Source organism: Pseudophryne corroboree, chromosome 7, assembly GCF_028390025.1.
Source record: "Pseudophryne corroboree isolate aPseCor3 chromosome 7, aPseCor3.hap2, whole genome shotgun sequence".
Taxonomy (NCBI): Eukaryota; Metazoa; Chordata; class Amphibia; order Anura; family Myobatrachidae; genus Pseudophryne; species Pseudophryne corroboree.
The window spans coordinates 220,985,928-221,011,566 of NC_086450.1; positions in this window are offsets into that span (position 1 = coordinate 220,985,928).

Genomic DNA, 25,639 nt, shown 5'->3' on the forward strand with positions numbered 1-25,639 from the left:
CAGCCATCAACTTCAGTCAAAATTTTAGACAAAATAATCATGCATAGGAGACCACAAATAGGTTGAACTCGATGGACAATTGTCTTTTTTCAACCTTAAATAGTATGTTACTATGTTATGTGTCGCTAGACTATGGCGACACAATCCCTTTCGGATGTTGTTCCTATGTTCCATAAACCTTGCATGCAACGTTTTTGTGGTCCGGCCCACGTATTGCGGTCCACATTTAAAAGTTATAACATATATAATATAGGTGGAACGGCAATTGATATGGCTTTGAATGTTAATAGTGGTACCCAAAAAATGTGATATAACAGTGGTACTTTTGTTCACAATGAACCCACATGTTATACAGCCCAATTTTTTGCATTTAAAACACCCTTTAATAAGACTATGTTTGGATAACCAGGTTTCCTTCTTTGGTTTTACGGACTCAATAGACTTAAAATTACTTGGTGCAAGTTAATTCTGTAATGTGGTGGCTCTTTTAAAGGTGATCTGAGGAACATTTTCAAGTACAGTGGATAAGATGTTATCGGTAAGCAGAATTGGATAATTCTTTTTAATTATACATTTAAGTATAGTGGACTGTGAGTTAGATCTAGTTACAAATCGTGGTTGAGTGCTAACATCATCATCCAAAGAGATTCCTTTTTCTTTTTCTTTTGGAAATTAGAAGTGAGTCTCTATCCCTACTTTTGGCTTCTTCCCATGCTTGATGGGTGATATCAATTGATCTAAAAAGAATGGGTCAATTGGGCTGTTTGTTCATTAAAAGTATCAATGTTAGCGTCTAAGTCCTAGATGTTGGCTTTTAGGAATATTTTGAAGCCAATGCCGATAATGACAACTCCCGTAATTGAGAAACCCACTGCAGTCTATTTCTTTACAAAAGGTGGAGGTCGTGATGTCAGTACCATTGGTGGATAGGGCCAGATCCAAAAAGGTGGCATGTGACTTGTGAATAGTGGATGTGAACCGTAGACCAAAATTATTCGTGTTAAGATAACTAACAAAAGCAAGAAACTCAGTAGAGGTTCCCTCCCAAACAGGTCGTCAATGTAGCAACCGAAAAGCACCAGGTTCACCCCATGTGGACCACCCCAAACATAAATGTCCTCGAGGCAGCCCATATATAGATTGGAAAGACTTGGGGTGAACTTGGTGCCAATCGCCACACCCCACACCTGAAGAAAACATTTTTGGTCAAAAGTTAAATAGTTGTGATATAGAATAAATCTCACTGCATCCAAAATGAACTGGTGTCTTGAGTCACTCAAGGTGTAGTCAGTTTGTTGATACATTTCAAGTGACTCAAGGCCAAGCTCATGCGGTATATTTGTATACCGTGATTCAACATCATATGTCATAAATAAGTATGTATTTTTCCATTCAATTGTTTGCAATAAATTAAGTAATGTAGTTGAATCACGAATATAAGATTTAAGTGTAATAACAAATGGTTGTAGAAATGAATCTACAAAAGCAGACAAATTAGAAGTGAGGGAACCCAACCCAGAGATTATGGGACACCCAAGTGGTGAAGTGAGGGATTTGGGTATTTTCAGAAGGTAATAATAGGTGGGGATTATGGGATGTGCAATAAGCAAAAAAGAATGTTCAGCTTTGGATTTGGCCCCATCCGCCAATGCCACGTCCAACAACAACCACCTCAGTTCCCTTTGAAAAGCTTCAGTAGGATCACAAAGTAAGGATGTAAAACAAAGGATTAGTCAATGATCTACAGGCTTCTGATACATAATCTTTTCTATCCTGTACCACCGTACCTCCCCCCTTGTCGGCTGCCTTAATGATAATAGATTTATCCTCCGTAAGATTTTTAAGGGCCACTTTTTCATTAGGATGTAAATTGGTCCGGTTTTTGCAGTGAATGATTTGGGATTATCACAGACCTGTTTAAAGTCTCTAAGTGTGAGCTGGTAAAATGCCTCAATACTACCACTTTTGTGTTGGATGGGATAAAATTCTGATTTTCTTCAAAATGGTCCTTATTGCCCTTTTGTATATCAGAAATTTTAACTAGACTGTCATCCAGGGAGCCCTCCTTTTCCAATTCAGAAAGAATTTGCAAACATGGCAAATCTGACTTATACAAAATAATAGGATTGCCTATAGTTCTTCTTTCTTTAAATTTTTATTCGTGAAAAAGAGTTTCCTGCACATAGCTCGAGTGTAACGATTTAACTCCACATAGAGCCCAAATAAATCTGGTTTCTGGGAGGGGGCAAATTTAAGTCCCTTTGACAGCAGGGCTTTTTCACTTTCAGATAGCTCCCTGGAGGACAGGTTAAACAGTCCTCTATTTCGTATTTGCTTCTTGCATTTTTAGATATGTTTTCTTCTACCTCCTCTGCATCCTCTATGTCTCTTTCTTTTCTCTTTGGCGACTCCTGTTGGAGTATATGATACTTGTTTTTGTTTCTCCAGATCGCATAGAGATCTTTGTGTAAAAAAGAATGAGTCTCTAATAGAGTCGCAGATAATGCACTTTGATAGGTCTTAGGCCTAGCTCCCTGAGTGTATTCTGAATGTTTTAAGAATAGTTAATGTGGAGCACACATTACTTATTTTTCTTTACTTGGTGGAACGCAAAGCTCCACATTGAAGTCAGCAGTTTGTTTCCAATAAATAATGGTGATAATCCGGAACCTTAGCAACCCTTTTTATTTCACTGAAGTCCCAATTGAATGATTGCTTGGGTCATCACCTTCAATGGTAAATGTGAATCCCTGGATTATCACACAAAAACGCAAGCCTAAATATTTATTTAGAAGATTAGTTGTAATTGACTCCAGTAATGGTGCCTTCTGGAAAATATTTTCTTTGCAAACTTTTAACTAATATATTTAGTGGAACAAGTTATATAGTGTATACAGCATTATGCTTCATCTGCATCTGATCCTCTATGGCTCTACTCATGACCTGCCCTGTATACAAAAATAATGGTGTTACATTTTAGGAAGGCTTTGTATCAAAAGTGTAAGTAAAAACACAAGGAAAAGGAAGCCAGTGTGGTTTGCAAAAGCAGTAGCAATTATTGTGAAAGTTAAAAAGATAGCTTTTAGGAAATATAAGCAGACACAAAATAATGAAGACAAAGAGATATATCTTGTTAGACAGAAGGTGACTAAGAAGGTAATAATATGTGCAAAGGCACAAGCTGAGGAGAAAATGGCCCAGTCAGTGGGTAAAAGAGCATTTTTTAGGCATATACAGTCAGCGAAAGGAGAAAAACAAAAGGCAGCATAATAAAACTAAAGACAGAGACTGGGAGTCTTGTTGAGGGAGACAATGCAATAGCAGATCATTGTAATAATTATTTTTGCTCATTATTCACTACTGAAAGAGAGGGGAAGAAGCCATGGTTAAGTTGCAGGAATATTCAGAAAAAAGAAACAAGTACATTTACAGAGGAGACGGTCATAACAGAACTCTCAAAGCTGAAAGTGGCCAATTCTATTGGGCCAGATCGGATACATCCAAGGATACTAAAATAACTTAAAGAGGTGCTGGTAGCACCATTAACAGAATTATTTAACCAGTCATTAGAAACAGAAGTAATTCCAGAGGACAGGAAAAGAGCGAACATACAGTAGTCCCAGTTCACAAAAGTGGAAGCAAGGAAGAGGCAAACAACTACTGACCAGTGAGCAGAGGCGTAACTAGGGTAGGGCGAGTGGGGCACGTGCCCTGGGCGCCCTGGCAGGCCCAGGAGAGGGGGGCGCCGCCGGCGTCCAGGGCATCATACCCCACTCGCCCCGTTACACCTAAATGTGAGGGGAGAAGAGAGCGCCGCGTCTCTCCCTCCCCTCACCGCCGCTGGAGCACGAGCAGCGCTGCCAGCAGCGCTGCCGTGTCCGGTCTCCGGCGCTAGCCAATCAGGGCTTGCGGACCGGCTCCTGATTGGCTGCCGGTCCGCGAGCTCTGATTGGCTAGCGAACCGGCGCCAGACGGCCGCCGGCGTCCGGAGACCTGGAGCAGCGCCAGCGAGGGAAAGGAGAAGCGCTGCGCTGCGCTCTCCTCCCCTCACAGGTGAGTGACGGGGCGGGGGGGGGGGGGGGGTCCGGCGGCAGAACTGGGGGGGGGACGGACGGACGGACCTGGCACTGTGGGGCACATTAACTGGCACTGTGGGGCACATTAACTGGCACTGTGGGGCACATTAACTGGCACTGTGGGGCACATTAACTGGCACTGTGGGGCATAGTAACTGGCACTGTGGGGCACAGTAACTGCACTGTGGGGCATTGTAACTGGCACTGTGGGGCATAGTAACTGCACTGTGGGGCATAGTAACTGGCACTGTGGGGCACAGTAACTGCACTGTGGGGCACAGTAACTGGCACTGTGGGGCACAGTAACTGGCACTGTGGGGCACAGTAACTGCACTGTGGGGCACAGTAACTGGCACTGTGGGGCACAGTAACTGGCGCTGTGGGGCACTGTAACTGGCGCTGTGGGGCACTGTATCTGGCACTGTGGGGCACTGTAACTGGCGCTGTGGGGCACTGTAACTGGCGCTGTGGGGCACTGTAACTGGCGCTGTGGGGCACTGTAACTGGCGCTGTGGGGCACTGTATCTGGCACTGTCGGGCATTGTATCCAGCACTGTGGGGCATGTAACTGGCACTGTGGGGCATGTAACTGGCACTGTGGGGCACTGTAACTGGTACTATGGGGCATGTATCCGGCACTGTAACTGGCACTGTGGGGCATGTAACTGGCACTGTGGGGCACTGTATCCGGCACTGTGGGGCACTGTATCCGGCACTGTGGGGCACTGTAACTGGCACAGTGGGGCACTGTAACTGGCACTGTAACTGGCACTGAGTGGGGCATTGTATCCGGCACTGAGTGGGGCATTGTATCCGGCACTGAGTGGGGCATTGTATCCGGCACTGAGTGGGGCATTGTATCCGGCACTGAGTGGGGCATTGTATCTGGCACTGAGTGGGGCATGTATCTGGCACCGTGGGGCAATGTAACTGGCACTGTGGGCCATTTTCAGTGGCCACACCCCTTCTGGAGCGTAGCCACACCCCTTCTTGAGTGTGACCACGCCCATTTTTTGGCGCGCGCGCCTTCGGCGCGCGCACATGCTTCTTTTGGTGTTTTTTTTTTTTTTTTTTAACAGGGGGGGGGGGGGGGGCGCCATTTTCCATCTTGCCCTGGGCTCCAGAAACCCTAGTTACGCCTCTGCCAGTGAGTCTTACTTCAGTAGTAGGGACATTGATGGAAACTCCCTTAAAAGAAAGAGTTGTAGATTATCTAAAATCCAGCAAATTACAGGATCCCAAACAACATGGATTCATTGGGGGAGATCATGTCAAACAAACCTTATTGACTTTTTTGACTGTGTGACTAAAGTGATGGCTAAAGGTTGAGCCGTGGATATAGCTTATCTAGACTTTCATAAGGCTTTTGACACTGTTCCATATCACAGACTGCTAAATAAACTCGAAAGTTTGGGATTAGATACTAAGATTGTTGAATGGATAAGATCTTGGTTGCAGGATAGAAAACAGAGTTGTAGTAAATGGAGTGCATTCACAGGTGAGAAATGTTGCCAGTGGAGTACCCCAGGGATCTGTACTTGGACCAGTGCTTTTTAATATCTTTATTGGTGACATTGCAAATGCCATTAAAGGGAAAGTATGTCTTTTTGCAGGTGAGACAAAGGTATTCAACATGCTAGAAACACCATGAGGGGTAAAACAAATGATTGAGGATCTAGGTAGACTAGAGGAATGGTTGAGTGTGACAGTTGCAGTTTCATGCAAAAAAATGCAAAATCATGCAATTGGGTCTAAAAAATACTAAGGCTAAATATAGTATTAATGGCACTATACAGGAAACTACTAAGGAGGAAATGGATCTAGGAGTCACTATTTCTGGTGACTTAAAAATAGGTAAGCAATGTACCAAAGCAATTAGGAAGACTAGCCAGATACTTGGTTGCATTGGGAAGGAATTAGCAGCAGGAAAAAAAAAGTAATATTGCCATTGTATAGGTCTTTGGTTCAGCCTTATCTAGAATACTGTGTTCAATTCTGGAGGCCATATCTTCAAAAGGATATTAATACATTAGAGACTGTATAAAGAAGGGCAACTAAAATGGTGCATGGCCTACATAAAAAAATATACCCAGAAAGACAACAACAAAAAAAGGGGGGGGGACGACATATTAGAAACTTTCAAATAGATCAAGGGTTTTAACAAAATTCAAATGAAGAGAAGCAATAGTACATGAGGACATGCACTAATGAGGATGGGAGGAGGTAGGTTCAGGGGAAACTTGAGGACAAATTACTTCACAGAAAGGGTAGTAGACAAGTGGAATAGCCTTCCATCAGAGTTGGTAGAGGCTAAGACAGTAGAGCAATTTACATGCATGTGATAGACATATGGATATCCTTACAAAGAAATAAGGATCAAATAAGGTTTTAGAAAAAATATGGTAAAGAAAGGGGCAGACTAAATGGGCCAAGTGGTTCTTATCTGTCGTCAAATTCTATGTTTCTATGTATTCTCTGTTTCAGTCCCATGGCTCCAGGGACAGCTCATTCAGTCTCTGGAAAGCGGTTATGTGCTTCATCTGCATCTGATTCTCTATCACTCCAGTCTAGTGGGTGTGGTATGGCTGACCGGCGGTATGGAGACCGCCGGTCAGCATACTAATGCCGGTATCCCGGAAGCATACCGACGCCGGTCTCCCGGCAGCATACCGACGCCGGGATCCTGGAGGGGGGTAGGCAAGTGTAACAACCCTTTGCAGGCTCGGTGACAACTGGGTTCTATTCCCACTGTATGAGTGTCATGGACACTCATGAGTGGAAATAGTCCCTGTTGGTCGGCATGCCGACCATCGGGATAGTGAGGGTGTGTGATATTGGTGGAGGTCATGTGACCACCTAAATATACCACCCCTGTTTAGTGAGAGGAATCTTAGCTCTGCAACTGTCTATTTTTCTGTAAGGAGTTAATTAGATTGAACAAGTAATTTAAGTAATTTAAGAACAAGTAATTTAAGAACAAGTGCTACTCACGACCTGTCTTGGATTCTCTGTTTCAGTACCGTGGTTCCAGGGACAGCTCATTCAGTCTCTGGCAAACAGGGAAACTCCCATTTGGGCTGAGCTGTAATATGATGCTTACCTGATGGCAAACTTCCTCACAATGGGGGTAATTCAGACCTGATCGCTAGGGTGCATTTTTTGCATCCCTGCGATCAGGTAGTCGCCGCCTACAGGGGAGGGTATTTGCTGTGTGCAGGTGTGCAATCGCATTTGTTGAAGAGTTGCACAAACATGAGTTTATGCAGTCTCTGCTCAGCCCAGGACTTACTCTGCTGCTGCAATGATTGGGGCCAGAGCTGACGTCAGAAAACTTCCCTCCAAACGCCTGGTCCCTCCTGCATTTTCTCAGACACGCCTACAAAATAGTCAGTTGCCACCCACAAATGGCCTCTTCATGTCAGTCACCTTACAATCACCCATGCGATTGCTTTTTTCGCACCATCCCGTCGCTATGCACCAATGCCCAGTGCAGTCATCCGATACACCGGCGCATTGCAGTGCATACGGATGCACAGTACATACCTGATCGCCCACTGTGCGAAAATGCACAGCAGTGATCAGGTCTGAATTACCCCCAATACTTCCAGGACTGCAGCTGCAGTTCAAGGACTCCCGATCACAGTGTTTCACTGGCTCCTGCACAACTGCCTACCCCTCATAGCACTACTGCCTAAGCTCCTCCCCATGTCCTGGCTAACATAAGAACCTTGTCTCCTCAGCCTCTGCTGTATATAGTCTCTCCTTTAATGAGTCACCTCCTGTTTTTAGCATGAGGGGCTTCTAGAAGTCTCCATTAAGAATGGTTTATGTAAATCTCAGTTGTTTACTGAATTGCACATGATCAGGTCCTGCTTCATCAGACTGGCATGCTGCAGCCATTTGTTGACCGATGTTCGCAGATCATGGAAGCCAGCAGTAGGCTTCTATGGGGGTCATTCCGAGTTGATCGCTCGCTGCCGATTTGCGCAGCGATCAGTTAAAAAAAGGGAAAATTGCACATGCGTATGCACCACAATGCGCACGCGTGTTTTATGGGTACAAACAGCATCGTTGCTGTGCTTTACTTCTAGTGACGAATCCATTCGCACAACCGATCGCAAGGAGATTGACAGGAAGAGGGCATTTATGGGTGTCAACTGACCATATTCTGGGAGTAGTAGGGAAAATGCAGGCTTGTCCAGGTGTTTGCAGAGCGAGTGTCTGACGTCAATTCCAGGACCGGACAGGCTGAAATGATCACAAGGGCTGAGTAAGTTCAGACTTACTCAGAAACTGCAAAAAACTTTTCCGTACCGCTCAGCTGCACATACGATCGCACACTTGCAAAATGAAAATACACTCCCCCATGAGCGGCGACTATTCGTTTGCACGGCTGCAAAAAGTAGCTAGCGAGCGATCAACTCAGAATGAGAGCCTATATACACAAAATGCCACCTGCAGCATAAGCATATTATGGCACAGCAGCTGTGTTCAAATACTTAGCTGCTGAGTGATCTGTGTCCATCTCTGAATCAGGGCCATAAGCTGATGTATCATAACGTCATAAGAGTTATCACTGATAGGAGTTGCCAGTAAATGGCAGGTTACTGGCAGTAAAACTGGAGAACAATATTAATTGTTAAAACCACTGAAAAACAATGAGAGAACATAAAACTGCAACATTTAGACTCCAGATCCCCTATAAAAAAAACCGGACAAAATCCCCTCTCAGACTATAAATTAATTAATTAATGAAAGATTCACGTTTAACCAATTGCAGTTATCATTCGTTGGTATTATTTGAAGACATTGATTAGAAAGACAATCATATATATGCTAATCTTTAAGAAGCTTATCTAACATGACATTTCTGAAAAGATTTACTTGTTCTAGACTATTTGATTTTTGTGTGCCATTTTCTAATCCTGAGATGAAATATATTATTCATAATAAATGGCAAAATCTTTAAAAAAAAATAACATTTAATGTTTTTCAAAATATAATTTAGCATTCATCATCTTAATGCCAATAGGATGCTGCAACAGCATATAGGAATAGTAAGCACATTTACCTTTTATTCAAAATAGCAAACATTTCAAGGAAACTTAAAAAATATAAACAAATTAATTTTATAGATATTGCATAGATTGAACAGTAAGCTCATGAGCAGGCCCCTCTATATCCATCTGTTAATGCTCAGTTTTGTTTTATTACTGTGTGTATGTTCCCAATTTTAAAGTGAGTGAAGATTTTATACAGCCTGTAAGGCCCAAATATTTCTATGTAAATGTATTTTACCCAATTTCAGCCAAATTGTTGTCTATTCCATAATAAATCACTGTCCCCTAAAAAATCCATCAAGTCACCTGTTCATGATCTAAAAGATATATTCAGTTTTTAAGAGAACCAAAGACCGAGTCACAGCTCAGGTCTTCCCTCCACACTCAGATGTCAGAATAAAGCAAAATGTAATTGCATGTATTGTAAATGCTGGTTTGTGTCACTGGGTATGTGGTAGAGATGTGCACTGGCCCAAAATCCTGGGTTTTCAGTTCTTGTTTTGGATCTGTATCTCCTTCATGTTTTGGATCTGTATTGGTTTTGCCAAAACCGCTCTTGTGTGTTTTGGATCTGTATTTCTTTTGGATCTGTATTTTTTTAAATAGCTAAAGTTTTAGCTAAATTCACAGAATTTGGGCCTGTTTTTGTTCCCACAGTATTTTTAACATCAATAATATTAATTTTTAGTCATTTTCAATTAATTTTGATCTTGCATGTTTTGGATTCAATTTAAAAGCCCCTCCCTTGTGATCAGGCACCATTTCTCACTGGAGAGCAAAAGGAGAGGTATAGGATGCTGCTGGAACATTGTTTTTGTTCCTACAGTATTATTAACCTCAATAACATTAATTTCCAGTCACTTCCAATTAATTTTGACCACCTCACAATATTGTCTTCATCCATTTTAGGCCAAAGGTTGCAGTGTATTGACTGGTTACTAACTGACACAGCAGAGGCACAAACACGCAGCCGTTTATAGCACATCTGTGAAACATTTCCACACGGTAGTGCAGAAATGAAAAATAGTGAAAGATGGAATTTTCCTTGGGTCCTCCCTCCCACAATTATGTTGGATATTAAAAATGGCATGCACAATTTAACAAAGCAAGCACTTCGGTGACAGGGACATACACTTTTGTGGCTGAAGTGCTTGCTTTGTTTGGGCCCCACAAAACAATTTTTTATAAGGACTTGCTCCGATCACTGATGATGACGATGCTGCTGATGACGGTGTTAATTAAATTATAATTTTGTTCAATAAATTCCATGTCTTCACTGCAAATGTTGTAACATAGGGGAGGTGACTAGATGGCTAATGTCCCTACCTCTACTAATTGTGGCCTCTCAAATGGAACAGATGCCTTCACAAACATTGTCAGGATTTGGGGAAAAATAATCCCACACCCAAGAGGTGGCTTTTTTTGTCTTATGCCAAGGCATCAAAATGGCTCTCTTTTTATCATGGGAAACAACTGCAGCCACTGGTGGTTGACTTACACAAACAACATCATAATCAACATCTTCACTGTCAGATAGTACACACATATCCCCCTCATCCTGTCCCAGTTCCACACAGAAATCCTCAATTTCTATTATGTCTTCCCCATCATCACCATCTTTACTTGTACTGCTCCCCACATGTGCAGATAGTGCAGAAATGGTGGAGGGAGGTGAAAGAGGCTTCTCTGTGAGGACAGTGTGTGAAATGTCAGACACACGTCACATAGCTGACATGGACACCACTAAATGTTCCTCAAGAATGTCTGACAGTTCTGAAGTTTGTCTTAGAGCCTCTACAGCTAACTTTCCTTTTAACATTTTTTTCTTTATAACTGTAAACTGAAATAGCTTCTTTGATTTTGCATGCCCTGCCTTAAGCCATCTATACCCCTGGGCATCGGCCTTAGTAAATTATGTTAACGGACTTGTATCGTCATGACTGGTAGCAACACCTAGGAGTGGGTCTGGAAAGCACAGTGTCAAATTTTGCAGATGATACCAAACTTTGTAAAGTAATTAATTCAGACAAGGATGTTGACTCTCTACAGAATGTCTTACTTAAATTGGAAGTTTGGGCAGACAAATAGAGAATGAGGTTCAATATAGAAAAATGTAACGTTATGTACCTTGGGACTAAAAACAATCAGGCAATCTACAAATTAAATGGGAAAGTTTTAGAGGAGTCAGTAGTTGAAAAAGACTTGGGGGTGCTCATTGATAACAGACTTAGCAGCAGTACCCAATGCCAAAGTGCAGCAACAAAGACAAATAAAGTATTAGCATGCATAACATGGGAATGGAGACAAGGGGTGTAAGTGTAATCCTGCCACTGTATAAATCATTGGTACGGCCACACCTCGAATATTGTGTAAAGTTCTGGGCACTGTACTATAAAAAAGATATCTTAGAACTTGAAAGGGTTCAGAGGCAAGCCACCAGATTTAATAAGGGACTAGAGGCACTGGACTATAAGGAAAGGCTTACTAGGTTAGATATGTTTACATTCAAAAACAGGTGGTACAGAGGGGACATTATTAACATTTACAAATATATTAAGGGACAATACAAGGATCTATCAGGCAATTTGTTTATTGAAAAATCTCTGCACAGGACAAACGGACAGCCTCTGAGATTAGAGGAAAGGAAATCTAATATCATACAAAGAAAAGGGTTCTTCACATTAAGGGCAGTAAGGATGTGAAATTCTCTGCCTGATAAGGTAGTAATGGTGGGCTCTGTCAATAAGTTTAAAAATGGAGTAGATACATTCCTAACTGAAAGAAATATCCAAGGGTACAACATTTAAAGATAGTATATATTAGAAAAAATAAGAATTTACTTACCGATAATTCTATTTCTCATAGTCCGTAGTGGATGCTGGGGACTCCGTAAGGACCATGGGGAATAGCGGCTCCGCAGGAGACAGGGCACAAAAGTAAAAGCTTTAGGATCAGGTGGTGTGCACTGGCTCCTCCCCCTATGACCCTCCTCCAAGCCTCAGTTAGGATACTGTGCCCGGACGAGCGTACACAATAAGGAAGGATTTTGAATCCCGGGTAAGACTCATACCAGCCACACCAATCACACTGTACAACCTGTGATCTGAACCCAGTTAACAGCATGATAACAGCGGAGCCTCTGAAAAGATGGCTCACAACAATAATAACCCGATTTTTGTAACAATAACTATGTACAAGTATTGCAGACAATCCGCACTTGGGATGGGCGCCCAGCATCCACTACGGACTATGAGAAATAGAATTATCGGTAAGTAAATTCTTATTTTCTCTAACGTCCTAAGTGGATGCTGGGGACTCCGTAAGGACCATGGGGATTATACCAAAGCTCCCAAACGGCGGGAGAGTACGGATGACTCTGCAGCACCGAGTGAGAGAACTCCAGGTCCTCCTCAGCCAGGGTGTGCCCCTGACCAAGTAGCAGCTCGGCAAAGTTGTAAAGCCGAGACCCCTCGGGCAGCCGCCCAAGATGAGCCCACCTTCCTTGTGGAATGGGCATTTACATATTTTGGCTGTGGCAGGCCTGCCACAGAATGTGCAAGCTGAATTGTACTACACATCCAACTAGCAATCGTCTGCTTAGAAGCAAGAGTACCCAGTTTGTTGGGTGCATACAGGATAACAGCAAGTCAGTTTTCCTGACTCCAGCCGTCCTGGAAACCTATATTTTCAGGGCCCTGACAACATCCAGCAACTTGGAGTCCTCCAAGTCCCTAGTAGCCGCAGGTACCACAATAAGCTGGTTCAGGTGAAACGCTGACACCACCTTAGGGAGAAACTGGGGACGAGTCCGCAGCTCTGCCCTGTCCGAATGGACAATCAGATATGGGCTTTTGTGAGACAAAGCAGCCAATTCTGACACTCGCCTGGCCGAGGCCAGGGCCAACATCATGGTCACTTTCCATGTGAGATATTTCAAATCCACAGATTTGAGCGGTTTAAACCAATGTGATTTGAGGAATCCCAGAACTACGTTGAGATCCCACAGTGCCACTGGAGGCACAAAAGGGGGTTGTATATGCAGTACTCCCTTGACAAACTTCTGGACTTCAGGAACTGAAGCCAATTCTTTCTGGAAGAAAATCGACAGGGCCGAAATTTGAACCTTAATGGACCCCAATTTGAGGCTTATAGACACTCCTGTTTGCAGGAAATGCAGAAATCGACCGAGTTGAAATTTCTTCGTGGGGCCTTCCTGGCCTCACACCACGCAACATATTTTTGCCACATGTGGTGATAATGTTGTGCGGTCACCTCCTTCCTGGCTTTGACCAGGGTAGGAATGACCTCTTCCGGAATGCCTTTTTCCCTTAGGATCCGGCGTTCAACCGCCATGCCGTCAAACGCAGCCGCGGTAAGTCTTGGAACAGACATGGTACTTGCTGAAGCAAGTCCCTTCTTAGCGGCAGAGGCCATGAGTCCTCTGTGAGCATCTCTTGAAGTTCCGGGTACCAAGTCCTTCTTGGCCAATCCGGAGCCACGAGTATAGTTCTTACTCCTCTACGTCTTATAATTCTCAGTACCTTAGGTATGAGAAGCAGAGGAGGGAACACATACACCGACTGGTACACCCACGGTGTTACCAAAACGTCCACAGCTATTGCCTGAGGGTCTCTTGACCTGGCGCAATACCTGTCCAGTTTTTTGTTCAGGCGGGACGTCATCATGTCCACCTTTGGTCTTTCCCAACGGTTCACAATCATGTGGAAGACTTCCCGATGAAGTCCCCACTCTCCCGGGTGGAGGTCGTGCTGAGGAAGTCTGCTTCCCAGTTGTCCACTCCCGGAATGAACACTGCTGACAGTGCTATCACATGATTTTCCGCCCAGCGAAGAATCCTTGCAGTTTCTGCCATTGCCCTCCTGCTTCTTGTGCCGCCCTGTCTGTTTACGTGGGCGACTGCCGTGATGTTGTCCCACTGCATCAATACCGGCTGACCTTGAAGCAGAGGTCTTGCTAAGCTTAGAGCATTGTAAATTGCTCTTAGCTCCAGTACATTTATGTGGAGAGAAGTCTCCAGACTTGATCACACTCCCTGGAAATTTTTTCCTTGTGTGACTGCTCCCCAGCCTTTCAGGCTGGCATCCGTGGTCACCAGGACCCAGTCCTGAATGCCGAATCTGTGGCCCTTAAGTAGATGAGCACTCTGCAGCCACCACAGAAGAGACACCCTTGTCCTTGGAGACAGGGTTATCCGCTGATGCATCTGAAGATGCGATCCGGACCATTTTTCCAGCAGATCCCACTGAAAAGTTCTTGCGTGAAATCTGACGAATGGAATCGCTTCGTAAGAAGCCACCATTTTTCCCAGGACCCTTGTGCAATGATGCACTGACACTTTTCCTGGTTTTAGGAGGTTCCTGACTAGCTCGGATAACTCCCTGGCTTTCTCCTCCGGGAGAAACCTCTTTTTCTGGACTGTGTCCAGAATCATCCCTAGGAACAGCAGACGTGTCGTCGGAGACAGCTGCGATTTTGGAATATTTAGAGTCCACCCGTGCTGTCGTAGAACTACTTGAGATAGTGCTACTCCGACCTCCAACTGTTCTCTGGACCTTGCCCTTATCAGGAGATCGTCCAAGTAAGGGATAATTAAGACGCCTTTTCTTTGAAGAAGAATCATCATTTCGGCCATTACCTTGGTAAAGACCCGGGGTGCCGTGGACAATCCAAACGGCAGCGTCTGAAACTGATAGTGACAGTTTTGTACCACGAACCTGAGGTACCCTTGGTGAGAAGGGCAAATTGGGATATGGAGGTAAGGATCCTTGATGTCCAGGGACACCATATAGTCCCCTTCTTCCTGGTTCGCTATCACTGCTCTGAGTGACTCCATCTTGATTTGAACCTTTGTATGTAAGTGTTCAAATATTTCAGATTTAGAATAGGTCTCACCGAGCCGTCTGGCTTCAGTACCACAAATAGTGTGGAATAATACCCTTTTCCTTGTTGTAGGAGGGGTACTTTGATTATCACCTGCTGGGAATACAGCTTGTGAATTGTTTCCAATAATGCCTCCCTGTCGGAGGGAGACGTTGGTAAAGCAGATTTCAGGAACCTGCGAGGGGGAGACGTCTCGAATTTCCAATCTGTACCCCTGGGATACTACTTGTATGATCCAGGGGTCCACTTGCGAGTGAGCCCACTGCGCGCTGAAACTCTTGAGACGACCCCCCCCCCCCCACCGCACCCGAGTCCGCTTGTACGGCCCCAGCGTCATGCTGAGGACTTGGCAGAAGCGGTGGAGGCTTCTGTTCCTGGGAAGGGGCTGCCTGCTGCAGACTTCTTCCGTTCCTCTACCCCTGGGCAGATATGACTGGCCTTTTGCCCGCTTGCCCTTATGGGGACGAAAGGACTGAGGCTGAAAAGACGGTGTCTTTTTCTGCTGAGATGTGACTTGGGGTAAAAAGGTGGATTTTCCAGCTGTTGCCGTGGCCACCAGGTCCGATGGACCGACCCCAAATAACTCCTCCCCTTTATACGGCAATACTTCCATGTGCCGTTTGGAATGTGCATCACCTGACCACTGTCGTGTCCATAAACATCTTCTGGCAGACATGGACATCGCACTTACTCATGATGCCAGAGTGCAAATATCCCTCTGTGCATCTCGTATATATAGAAATGCTCTATAGTCAATAAAATACTGTCCCTGTCAAGGGTATCAATATTTTCAGTCAGGGAATCCGACCAAGCCACCCCAGCGCTGCACATCCAGGCTGAGGCGAACGCTGGTCGCAGTATAACACCAGTATGTGTGTATATACTTTTTAGGATATTTTTCAGCCTCCTATTAGCTGGCTCCTTGAGGGCGGCCGTATCTGGAGACGGTAACGCCACTTGTTTTGATAAGCATGTGAGCGCCTTATCCACCCTAAGGGGTGTTTCCCAACTCGCCATAACTTCTGGCGGGAAAAGGTATACCGCCAATAATTTTCTATCGGGGGAAACCCACGCATCATCACACACTTCATTTAATTTATCTGATTCAGGAAAAACTACAGGTAGTTTTTTCACACCCCACATAATACCCTTTTTTGTGGTACTTGTAGTATCAGAAATATGTAACACCTCCTTCATTGCCCTTAACATGTAACGTGTGGCCCTAAAGGAAAATACGTTTGTTTCTTCACCGTCGACACTGGAGTCAGTGTCCCTGTCTGTGTCTGTGTCGACCGACTGAGGTAAATGGGCGTTTTAAAGCCCCTGACGGTGTTTGAGACGCCTGGACAGGTACTAATTTGTTTGCCGGCCGTCTCATGTCGTCAACCGACCTTGCAGCGTGTTGACATTATCACGTAATTCCCTAAATACGCCATCCATTCCGGTGTCGACTCCCTAGAGAGTGACATCACCATTACAGGCAATTGCTCCGCCTCCTCACCAACATCGTCCTCATACATGTCGACACACACGTACCGACACCCAGCACACACACAGGGAATGCTCTGATAGAGGACAGGACCCCACTAGCCCTTTGGGGAGACAGAGGGAGAGTTTGCCAGCACACACCAAAACGCTATAATTATACAGGGACAACCTTTATATAAGTGTTTTCCCCTTATAGCATCTTAATATATAATCATATCGCCAAATAAGTGCCCCCCCTCTCTGTTTTAACCCTGTTTCTGTAGTGCAGTGCAGGGGAGAGCCTGGGAGCCTTCCCACCAGCAGTTCTGTGAGGGAAAATGGCGCTGTGTGCTGAGGAGAATAGGCCCCCACCCCTTTTCGGCGGGCTTCTTCTCCCGTTTTTCGGACAACCTGGCAGGGGTTAAATACATCCATATAGCCCCAGAGGCTATATGTGATGTATTTTTATCTAGTATAGGTATTTTCATTGCTGCCCAGGGCGCCCCCCCAAGCGCCCTGCACCCTCAGTGACCGTTGGTGTGAAGTGTGCTGAGAGCAATGGCGCACAGCTGCAGTGCTGTGCGCTACCTTAAGAAGACTGGGAAGTCTTCAGCCGCCGATTTCTGGACCTCTTCTCTCTTCAGCATCTGCAAGTGGGTCGGCGGCGCGGCTTCGGTGACCCATCCAGGCTGTACCTGTGATCGTCCCTCTGGAGCTAGTGTCCAGTAGCCTAAGAAGCCAATCCATCCTGCACGCAGGTGAGTTCACTCCTTCTCCCCTAAGTCCCTCGATGCAGTGAGCCTGTTGCCAGCAGGACTCACTGAAAATAAAAAACCTAACAAAACTTTTACTCTAAGCAGCTCTTTAGGAGAGCCACCTAGATTGCACCCTTCTCGGCCGGGCAAAAAGATCTAACTGAGGCTTGGAGGAGGGTCATAGGGGGAGGAGCCAGTGCACACCACCCGATCCTAAAGCTTTTACTTTTGTGCCCTGTCTCCTGCGGAGCCGCTATTCCCCATGGTCCTTACGGAGTCCCCAGCATCCACTTAGGACGTTAGAGAAAGCATGAATTATAGTTGCTATTAGACTAACTAAACATAACGTCATCTGGGTCATGATAGTAAACTATACCTACATTAAGATTAGCATAAGGATTACAATACAGGTTGAACTCGATAGACATTTTGGGGTAAATGTACTAAGGTGGGAGATTTTTAGAACTGGTGATGTTGCCCATAGCAACCAATCAGATTACATCTATTATCTGCTAGAAGCAGCTAGATAAATGGTAAGTAGAATCTGATTGGTTGCCGTGGGCAACATCACCAGTTCTAAAAATCTCCCACCTTAGTAAATTTACCCCTTTGTCTTTTTTCAACCTCATAAACTATGTCACTATGTCACATGCACCACTAATATATGCTTCCTGCTCTCCTTTCAATTGTTTGTTCTCCATATCTATCCACAAACACAATGCAGTGGGGTACAGCACACACCACAATTTGTACAAAAAAATGTAATAGTCAGAAATAGTAATCAAACACTGCAGTTTAACTTCACCAACAGTGTCACACAATACTTGTATGAGATGAGTCCAAAAATATTTTACTGTGGTACCATCTTCACCCACAGTGTCACACAATACATGTATGAATCAGAAATAATAATCAAACACTGCAGTTTATTTTCACCAACAGTGGCGCACAATACATGTCTGAGTACAAAATAATAATATACAGTACTGCGGTCTGACTGGCAGTGCCACAGTACTTATGAAAATAAAATAAAAATTGCATAGTACACTGGGTTACAGCACAACCAATATATATATATATATATTTCTAATTAAATTTTAGTCTTTTTAGCTTTGATTATTTTAATTTTACACTGTGATGGATTCCCTTGATGGATGGACAGATCCCTCCTAGGATGGACAGATCACCCCTTCTTGTCAGATACACCACCAGCTAACAGACGGAGCACCTCTGGACTGATGATTATATATAGGACACACCAGCTCCTGGATGTGCACACACAGTATGCTGGGAATTTTTTTTAACACTGGGGCAGAGCCCCTGGATGTATATTCGATAAATCACCCCTTGTTGTCAGATACACCACCTAATTTCAGACAGAACACCACTGGACTGATACATAGGACACACCAGCCCCTGGATGTACATGCAGAATGCTAGGATTTTTTTAATACTGGGGCAGAGCCCCTGTTGTTGTTATATACAATACACCACCAGACGACAGACAGAGCACCCATGGACTGATACACCAGCCCTACGGCAGCAAGCAGCTCCACACCCCACACCACACAACCCCAGCACTGAGATGGACACGTCCATTGCAGTGCACTCTCCACAGCCGGAGTGAAAATGGAGCCGAACACCGTGACTCTTATAGAATCTAATAACTTGTGAGAATCTGATGAGGGATGATGAAGTTTTGCCTTGTTTTGGGATCTGAGTCTGGTGGGAAGCCCCGGGCTGGTCGTGGATCTGGCTCAAAATGCAAAGCTTGGGTGGGTCTGGTTCTCGGAGAACCGTATCCACTCATCTCTTGCATGTGATATCCCCATCATCTGAACTCTAAAACCATAAGTGAAAAAAACATATATTTTTGCTGTGGCAATTAAGTTCAACAACATTAGCTTTACTCCTTTCCTGGTTTTAAAAAATTAAACCAACCATGGATCAGTCTATAGAAGAGCAGGTGCTGGCTGCTACCAGTCAGAGGACTTCTTCAATATCTACTAAAGGTGGTGAAGGGGAAAAGGGTGTATGAAAGGGCACCTAAAATATAACAGTATTTCACAATGGTAAACATATAAAAATATGAGAGGAATATTTACTGGCGAAAACTTTTACATTGCCAAAATGCCATACAATATATCATATGCAGGGGCATGGAAAAGCTCAGACTGTGGCCTGGTGATCCTGCTACTGCTGTTTCATGCAAAAATAGGCCTATTGTTAAAGCCAGGGCCAAACTCTGTCACAAATCCTCTGTAACCTCACATTCAACACTTTCCCTCTCTGATTCTATATAAGTCACCTTTAACACAGACAGATCAGAGCACTTGAGAGTTTTTCAAGTTTAAACACCTGAATTTACTAAGAATCATGTTTGATATAATTGTGTTTTCCATTGGTGTATGCAGTCATGTTTTTAGTTTTTAATAGTGTCGTGATCAAAGTGTATAGTCCTGCTTGTGAGTGTGTTTTGCAGAAGCCTGCACAGATCAGTGTTGAGACTCACTTGATTGGGTCCCGCCAGCCTAAGCATTATTCCCACTAACTAGTCATCACAGGCCAGGGATTCCTGGGGATGTAGTGACCTCCCAATAAAGGGTTCCCCCCTCTCCAGTGCAACCCAGACCTGGGCTGAATCTCTGGCTATCTCCAGCAACCCTGGGCATTGGATGTGGGGTTGATAGCTTTCAGTTACAATTTACATTTCAAGTAATATTGTCTTTTGCAGGGGACTACAGGTCTTAGCATGCCTCTCCCCCATACTGGTACTTGGAGAAGCAAAAGTACAAGCTTGTGGGGCATTATGGGCCTGTTGGTACCTATAGTCCCCATGTAAAAAATATATACTCACCTTGTCCCCAGTGCTGATCAGTCTGCTTGTCCAGTAGAATCCCTCTGCAAGGATTAAAAAAATACATACTCACCTAACCCTTGGCATTTGTTGGTTATCTTGTCCAGCAGCATTCCAGGGTTTAAAAAAATATTTCCCAATTAATGCTGGACATAGCTGCACTATATGTACATGCTGTACATACAGCATGGCTCCTGCAAGTGGCAGAATTCATGTGAGTTATGTCACTTGTATGGCCACCAGCCAGTCAGTGGTTGCTGCCATGGAAACAAGCCTCTGATTGTCTGTGGGTTGTCTGCCTTTTAGTCAGTTAGTGGCCTGGCTGTGGATTGGCTGACAGGCCACTCACAGCCAGTCAGTAGCCTGTTACCATGACAGCAGCTGCTGATTGGCTGCTGATTGGCTGGTGGCCATACAAGTAACAGAACTCATGTGGGTTCCACCACTTTCGGGAGCCATGGTTTACAGTGCCTTGCTAAGGTATTCACCCCCCTTGGCTTTTTACCTATTTTGTTACATTACAACCTGTAATTTCATTTTTTTAAATCTGAATTTTATGTGATGGATCTGCACAAAGTAGTCTAAGTTGGTGAGGTGAAGTGATAAAAATATTATTATAAAAAAATAATTTTTAGAAATAAAAATGTGAAAATTGGCATGTGCATACTGTATGTGTTCACCCCCTTTCCTTTGAAGCCCCTCAAAAGTTCTGTTACAACCTTCCGAAGTCACATAATTAGTGAGATGAAGTCTACCTGCGTGCAATCTAAGTGTCACCTGATCTGTCAGCATATACACACCTTTTTTGAAAGGCCCCAGAGGCTGCAACACCATTAAGAACAAGGAGCTCTCCAAACAAGTCAGGGACAAAGTTGTTGAGAAGTACAAGTCAGGGTTGGGTTATAAAAAAATATCCAAATCTTTGATGATCCCACAGAGCACCATCAAATCTATCATCTTCAAATGGAAAGACATGGTACCAAAACAAACCTGCAAAGAGAGGGTCAGCCACCAAAACTCAGACTGGGCAAGGAGGGCATTAATTAGAGAGGCAGCACAGAGACCAAAGGTAACCCTGAAGGAGCTGCAGAATTCCACAGCAGAGACTGGTGTATCTGCACAAGTGATCACAATGAGCCATACACTCCATAGAGCTGGGCTTTATGGAAGAGTGGCCAGAAAAAAAGCCATTGCTTAGTGTTAAAAATAAGAAGGCACATTTTGAGTTTGCCAAAAGGCATGTGGACATCTCCCCAAATGTATGGAGGAAGGTGCTCTGATCAGATGAGACTAAAATTGAACTTTTCGGTCACCAAGGAAAGCGCTATGTCTGGCGCAAACCCAACACATCCCATCACCCCAAGAACACCACCAGCAGCAGGGACTGGGAAAATGTTTTGAGTCGAGGGAAAGATGGATGGTGCTAAATATAGGGATATTCTTGAACAAAACCTGTTTCAGTCTGCCTGTGATTTGAGAATGTGACAGAGATTCACCTTTCAGCAGGACAATGACCCAAAGCATACTGCTAAAGCAACACTTGAGTGGTTTAAGGGGAAACATTTAAATGTGTTGGAATGATCTAGTCAAAGCCCAGATCTCAATCCAATTGAGAATCTGTGGGCAGACTTGAAGATTGCTGTTCACAAGTGGAAACCATCCAACACGAAGGAGCTGGAGCAGTTTTGCCTTGAGGAATGGCAACAATCCCAATGGCAAGATGTGGCAAGCTCATAGAGAGTTATCCAAAGCGACTTGCAGCTGTAATTGCCGCAAAAGGTGGCTCTACAAAGTACTGACTTTAGGGGGGTGAATAGTTATGCACGCTGAAGTTTTCTGTCATTTTGTCCTATTTGTTGTTTGCTTCACAATAAAAAAAAACATCTTCAAAGTTTTAGGCATGTTATATGAATGAAATGATGCAAACCTTCAAACAATCCATTTTAATTTCAGGTTGTGAGACAACAAAACATGAAAAATGCAAAGGGGGTGAATACTTTAGCAAGGCACTGTATGTAAACCTAGAGAAGCTATTCCTTGTCTACAAAATCCAATTGTACTGACAACCCACTTAACTACAGATATGTAGACAAGTGAAATTTGGAAAACTAAAGATTACATGACTGCTACAGCCTACTAAGTGGGTGCATTGCCTTCAGCGGCAGCAGTATCAGCTGTATCATAATGCTAATACATTTACAGGCAGGCTACTGTCTGTATCACTGGCTTCACTAAGAGGCATAATGGTGCAAATATGTTGGAAAAGTGAAGGATGTGGAAGCAAAAGGGCTTACAACTCTCCTCAGGATTTGTCATTTCTAATATAGCAAGCAACATTGTACAAGCATTATGAGTGGGTTAATTTCAACACATACCATGTTTTGTGCACACATTAGCTTGGTGGTTCAACATTTGCTAAAAAATCACCAGTGCATGTATGACATGCTGACCATGGCCCAAAAAATGTCTGGACATTTTTGGCATTCAGTAATAACATGCAGAAGATTGCAGCAACTGCAATAAAAGTTCCATTTGCAATGCAAACAACTAAAGCAAAAGGTAGTAACCAGGTGGAATTCCACCCTCTGTATGATTCAGTGGCTGGAGGAACAGTAACAAGTCATCTAAGCATACACATCAGAACATGAGAAAAGGAAAGGGGGTCTTCTTACCTTAGTCAAGCACAGTGGAGAAAACTCAAAGATTTTTTGCATACTACTGAATCCATTTTAAATGTTTATCAATTAAGTCAATTCAGACATGGCCAACCTGAGTCAAGTGATTCCCTTAATTAATTTACTGGAAAAGCAGCCTAAGAAGTTGAAGGAAGAGATGAAAGTAAGTGAATCCGGTAAGTAGATCAAGTTTTGTTTTTTTTACTTTGCCAGGACATAAGGGTTTTCAACATCTTCACATTGGATCATTATATTTTGTCAACCATGCTAGATCATTGGATTAAGTCCTATACACCGTCTCTTTTTTCCTAATGACACAGATCTTAAGAGATGCAAATAGTTCCTTGTAAGCAAGCTGTAAGCATGAGTGGTACATTACATGACAAATTATCCTGCTTCAGCTTCTCCTGCTCCAACTACTGCTACCTGGAAAATCTGACCTGTTCCAAAAGACTCACCAGTGGTGGTGATGATGATGATGACATCTGGCCAGACTTAAAAGAATTGGCCACAATTTTTGACCTCTCTGTAGTGACTCAATTTGATACAGTTAGCATCAATATGATGTTTATTTTAATGACAATGTATAAATTATTAAGTCACACAGTCCTTTTGAATACTAGGAGAAAAAAATGCAATTTGAAGCCCCTTAAGTAAACTCACTTTGGTGCATTTAAGCTGCACACCCTGCATTGTGTACTTGGAACAGTTTTTAGGGCAGCCGGGAACCTATAATTGCTGTAGGAGGCTGCTTCCAAAAAATGTGGAAAAGTTGATGTTCATTAAAATGAGTTACAGTTCTATGAGGAAGATGTGCCTCCAATTACAAAAAAAATATACTGTGACAGTGGATTCCAGTGGGTATGAGCTAATATTGTGTGATAATGATACTAATAGAGAGGAGGGTAAGGATGATAATGACACTGACATGTTCCTAATGTGGCTATGAATAACAACATGGGTTTTAAGTCCATTGGTAGCCTTGTTTACATAACCCACAAAGATGTTGTCTTCTGTGAGGGCCCAAGCAAACCAAGCACTTCAGCCACAAAAGTGGCAGTTCCTGTCGCTGAAGGACTTGGCTAGTTAAACTGTTCTTCTCCTTTTTAATATACAACATATACAGTATGGAAAGGAGGACCCAATGACAGTTCCATTGTGTGCCACTTTCCTTGTTATTATGGGCTATATTTTGGGAACATTGTCTCTCACAAAGCCATTTGAATCTCTTGTATTGTCATCACTCTTAGGCCTGTGATTTACTGCATTGACCAGTTTCCAATTGCATTACAATTCAATAATTTAGATATGAAACCTCAATTCAGGACAATTTATTTTCTAATAATTTGTTCCTAAACTCTAATTTTCCTTTTCAAATATTTATGAATAATGAATCAATAAAAAATCATCAATCAAAAATAGATGTAAAACCCTCACACAGTTTGCTAGTTTTATTACTTTTCTAATAATTTGTTCCAGAACCTTTTATTTTTTTTACATTTTCATGATAGCTATATAACCTTAGGTTGGGATGCCTGTTTTTTTTTTTTTTTTTTTACTTTTCTAATAATTTGTTTCGGAATAATTTTTTTTTACATATCAATTAATAATTATTCATCCAAAATTCATTACTCAAATAGATATCAAACGTCACGTTGGGATGTTTCTTTGTTTGTTTGTGTTTCAAATAATTTTTTCCAGAATAATCTTTTTAAATTTTAATGAATAATCAATCAAAATTAATAAATCACATTTAATCAATCAAAATGAATCAATTAAAATTCAAAATGAAACAATCATTATTAATCAGTCAGATTTCATCAGAATTAAGTCATCAAGTCTCGTGTTTGGATGCTTGTTTTTTTATAATTTGTTCCACAACTCTGTTTTATTTTTCCTATTTTAATGAATGAATCAATCAATCAATCAATCAATCAATGATTTACCTGCCTTCCATTACATGAGCCATTTCAAGTGACATATTTTACTAGCTTACACTGATATGTATTATAGAGGAGAGGGGACCTCACAGTGATATATGGAGGAATAACACAGATCCCAGCTCACACTGATATGTGGTATTAGTAATATATAGAGGAAAGAGGACTGCACAGTGATATATGAGGGGGAATAACACAGATTCCTGCTCACACTATTAAATTTGTTTTCTTCCTGATACTTGACATCTCTTTGATTATACTTTATTGTTGGTTTTTCTAATAATCACATATAAGACTTTAAAAATTGCATATAAGTATTTTTCTTTTTCTTGCAGCCCACATAGACCTTGACTCTATTAGCGGTTGCCTGTCTGCAACTTTATGCAAATGCTCTTCCAATGTCCTTCTCTGGGGAACAGCCATGAGTCCAACTGTACAAGGACTGAGATCCCCACTGTCAGCATTCAATAGGCACTGAAATACTGATTATGTGACCATCGGTCACACTATCAAAACTTGCACCAGTCCTATGGCATGTGCAGTTTCTCTGTCTGTAGTAGGAAAGTGCAGTGAGATAAATTTCTCAGGAGGCTCTAACTAGTACCAGAGACATACAGTATTTACACATAATATATGAGCCAAAGGGTTCATGTGGGCATTATGCATAGGTGCAGCAGTATAAACTCTTGAAAATTTGGCGAATTTTGATCAGAGATGTGCAGAAAAGATAGGCAGGGGAGTCAGTGCCTCACCTGCCATAGACTTTTTACTCCAGAGTTTTTACTATAAAAAGATTAGAATAACATATTTCTAACATAATCTTTGTATTTTTCAGATATTTTATACAGTCAAAACTCTGGCACAAATGTTAGTATGACAGGAAAGGCTCTGCCTCACCCCATCACACG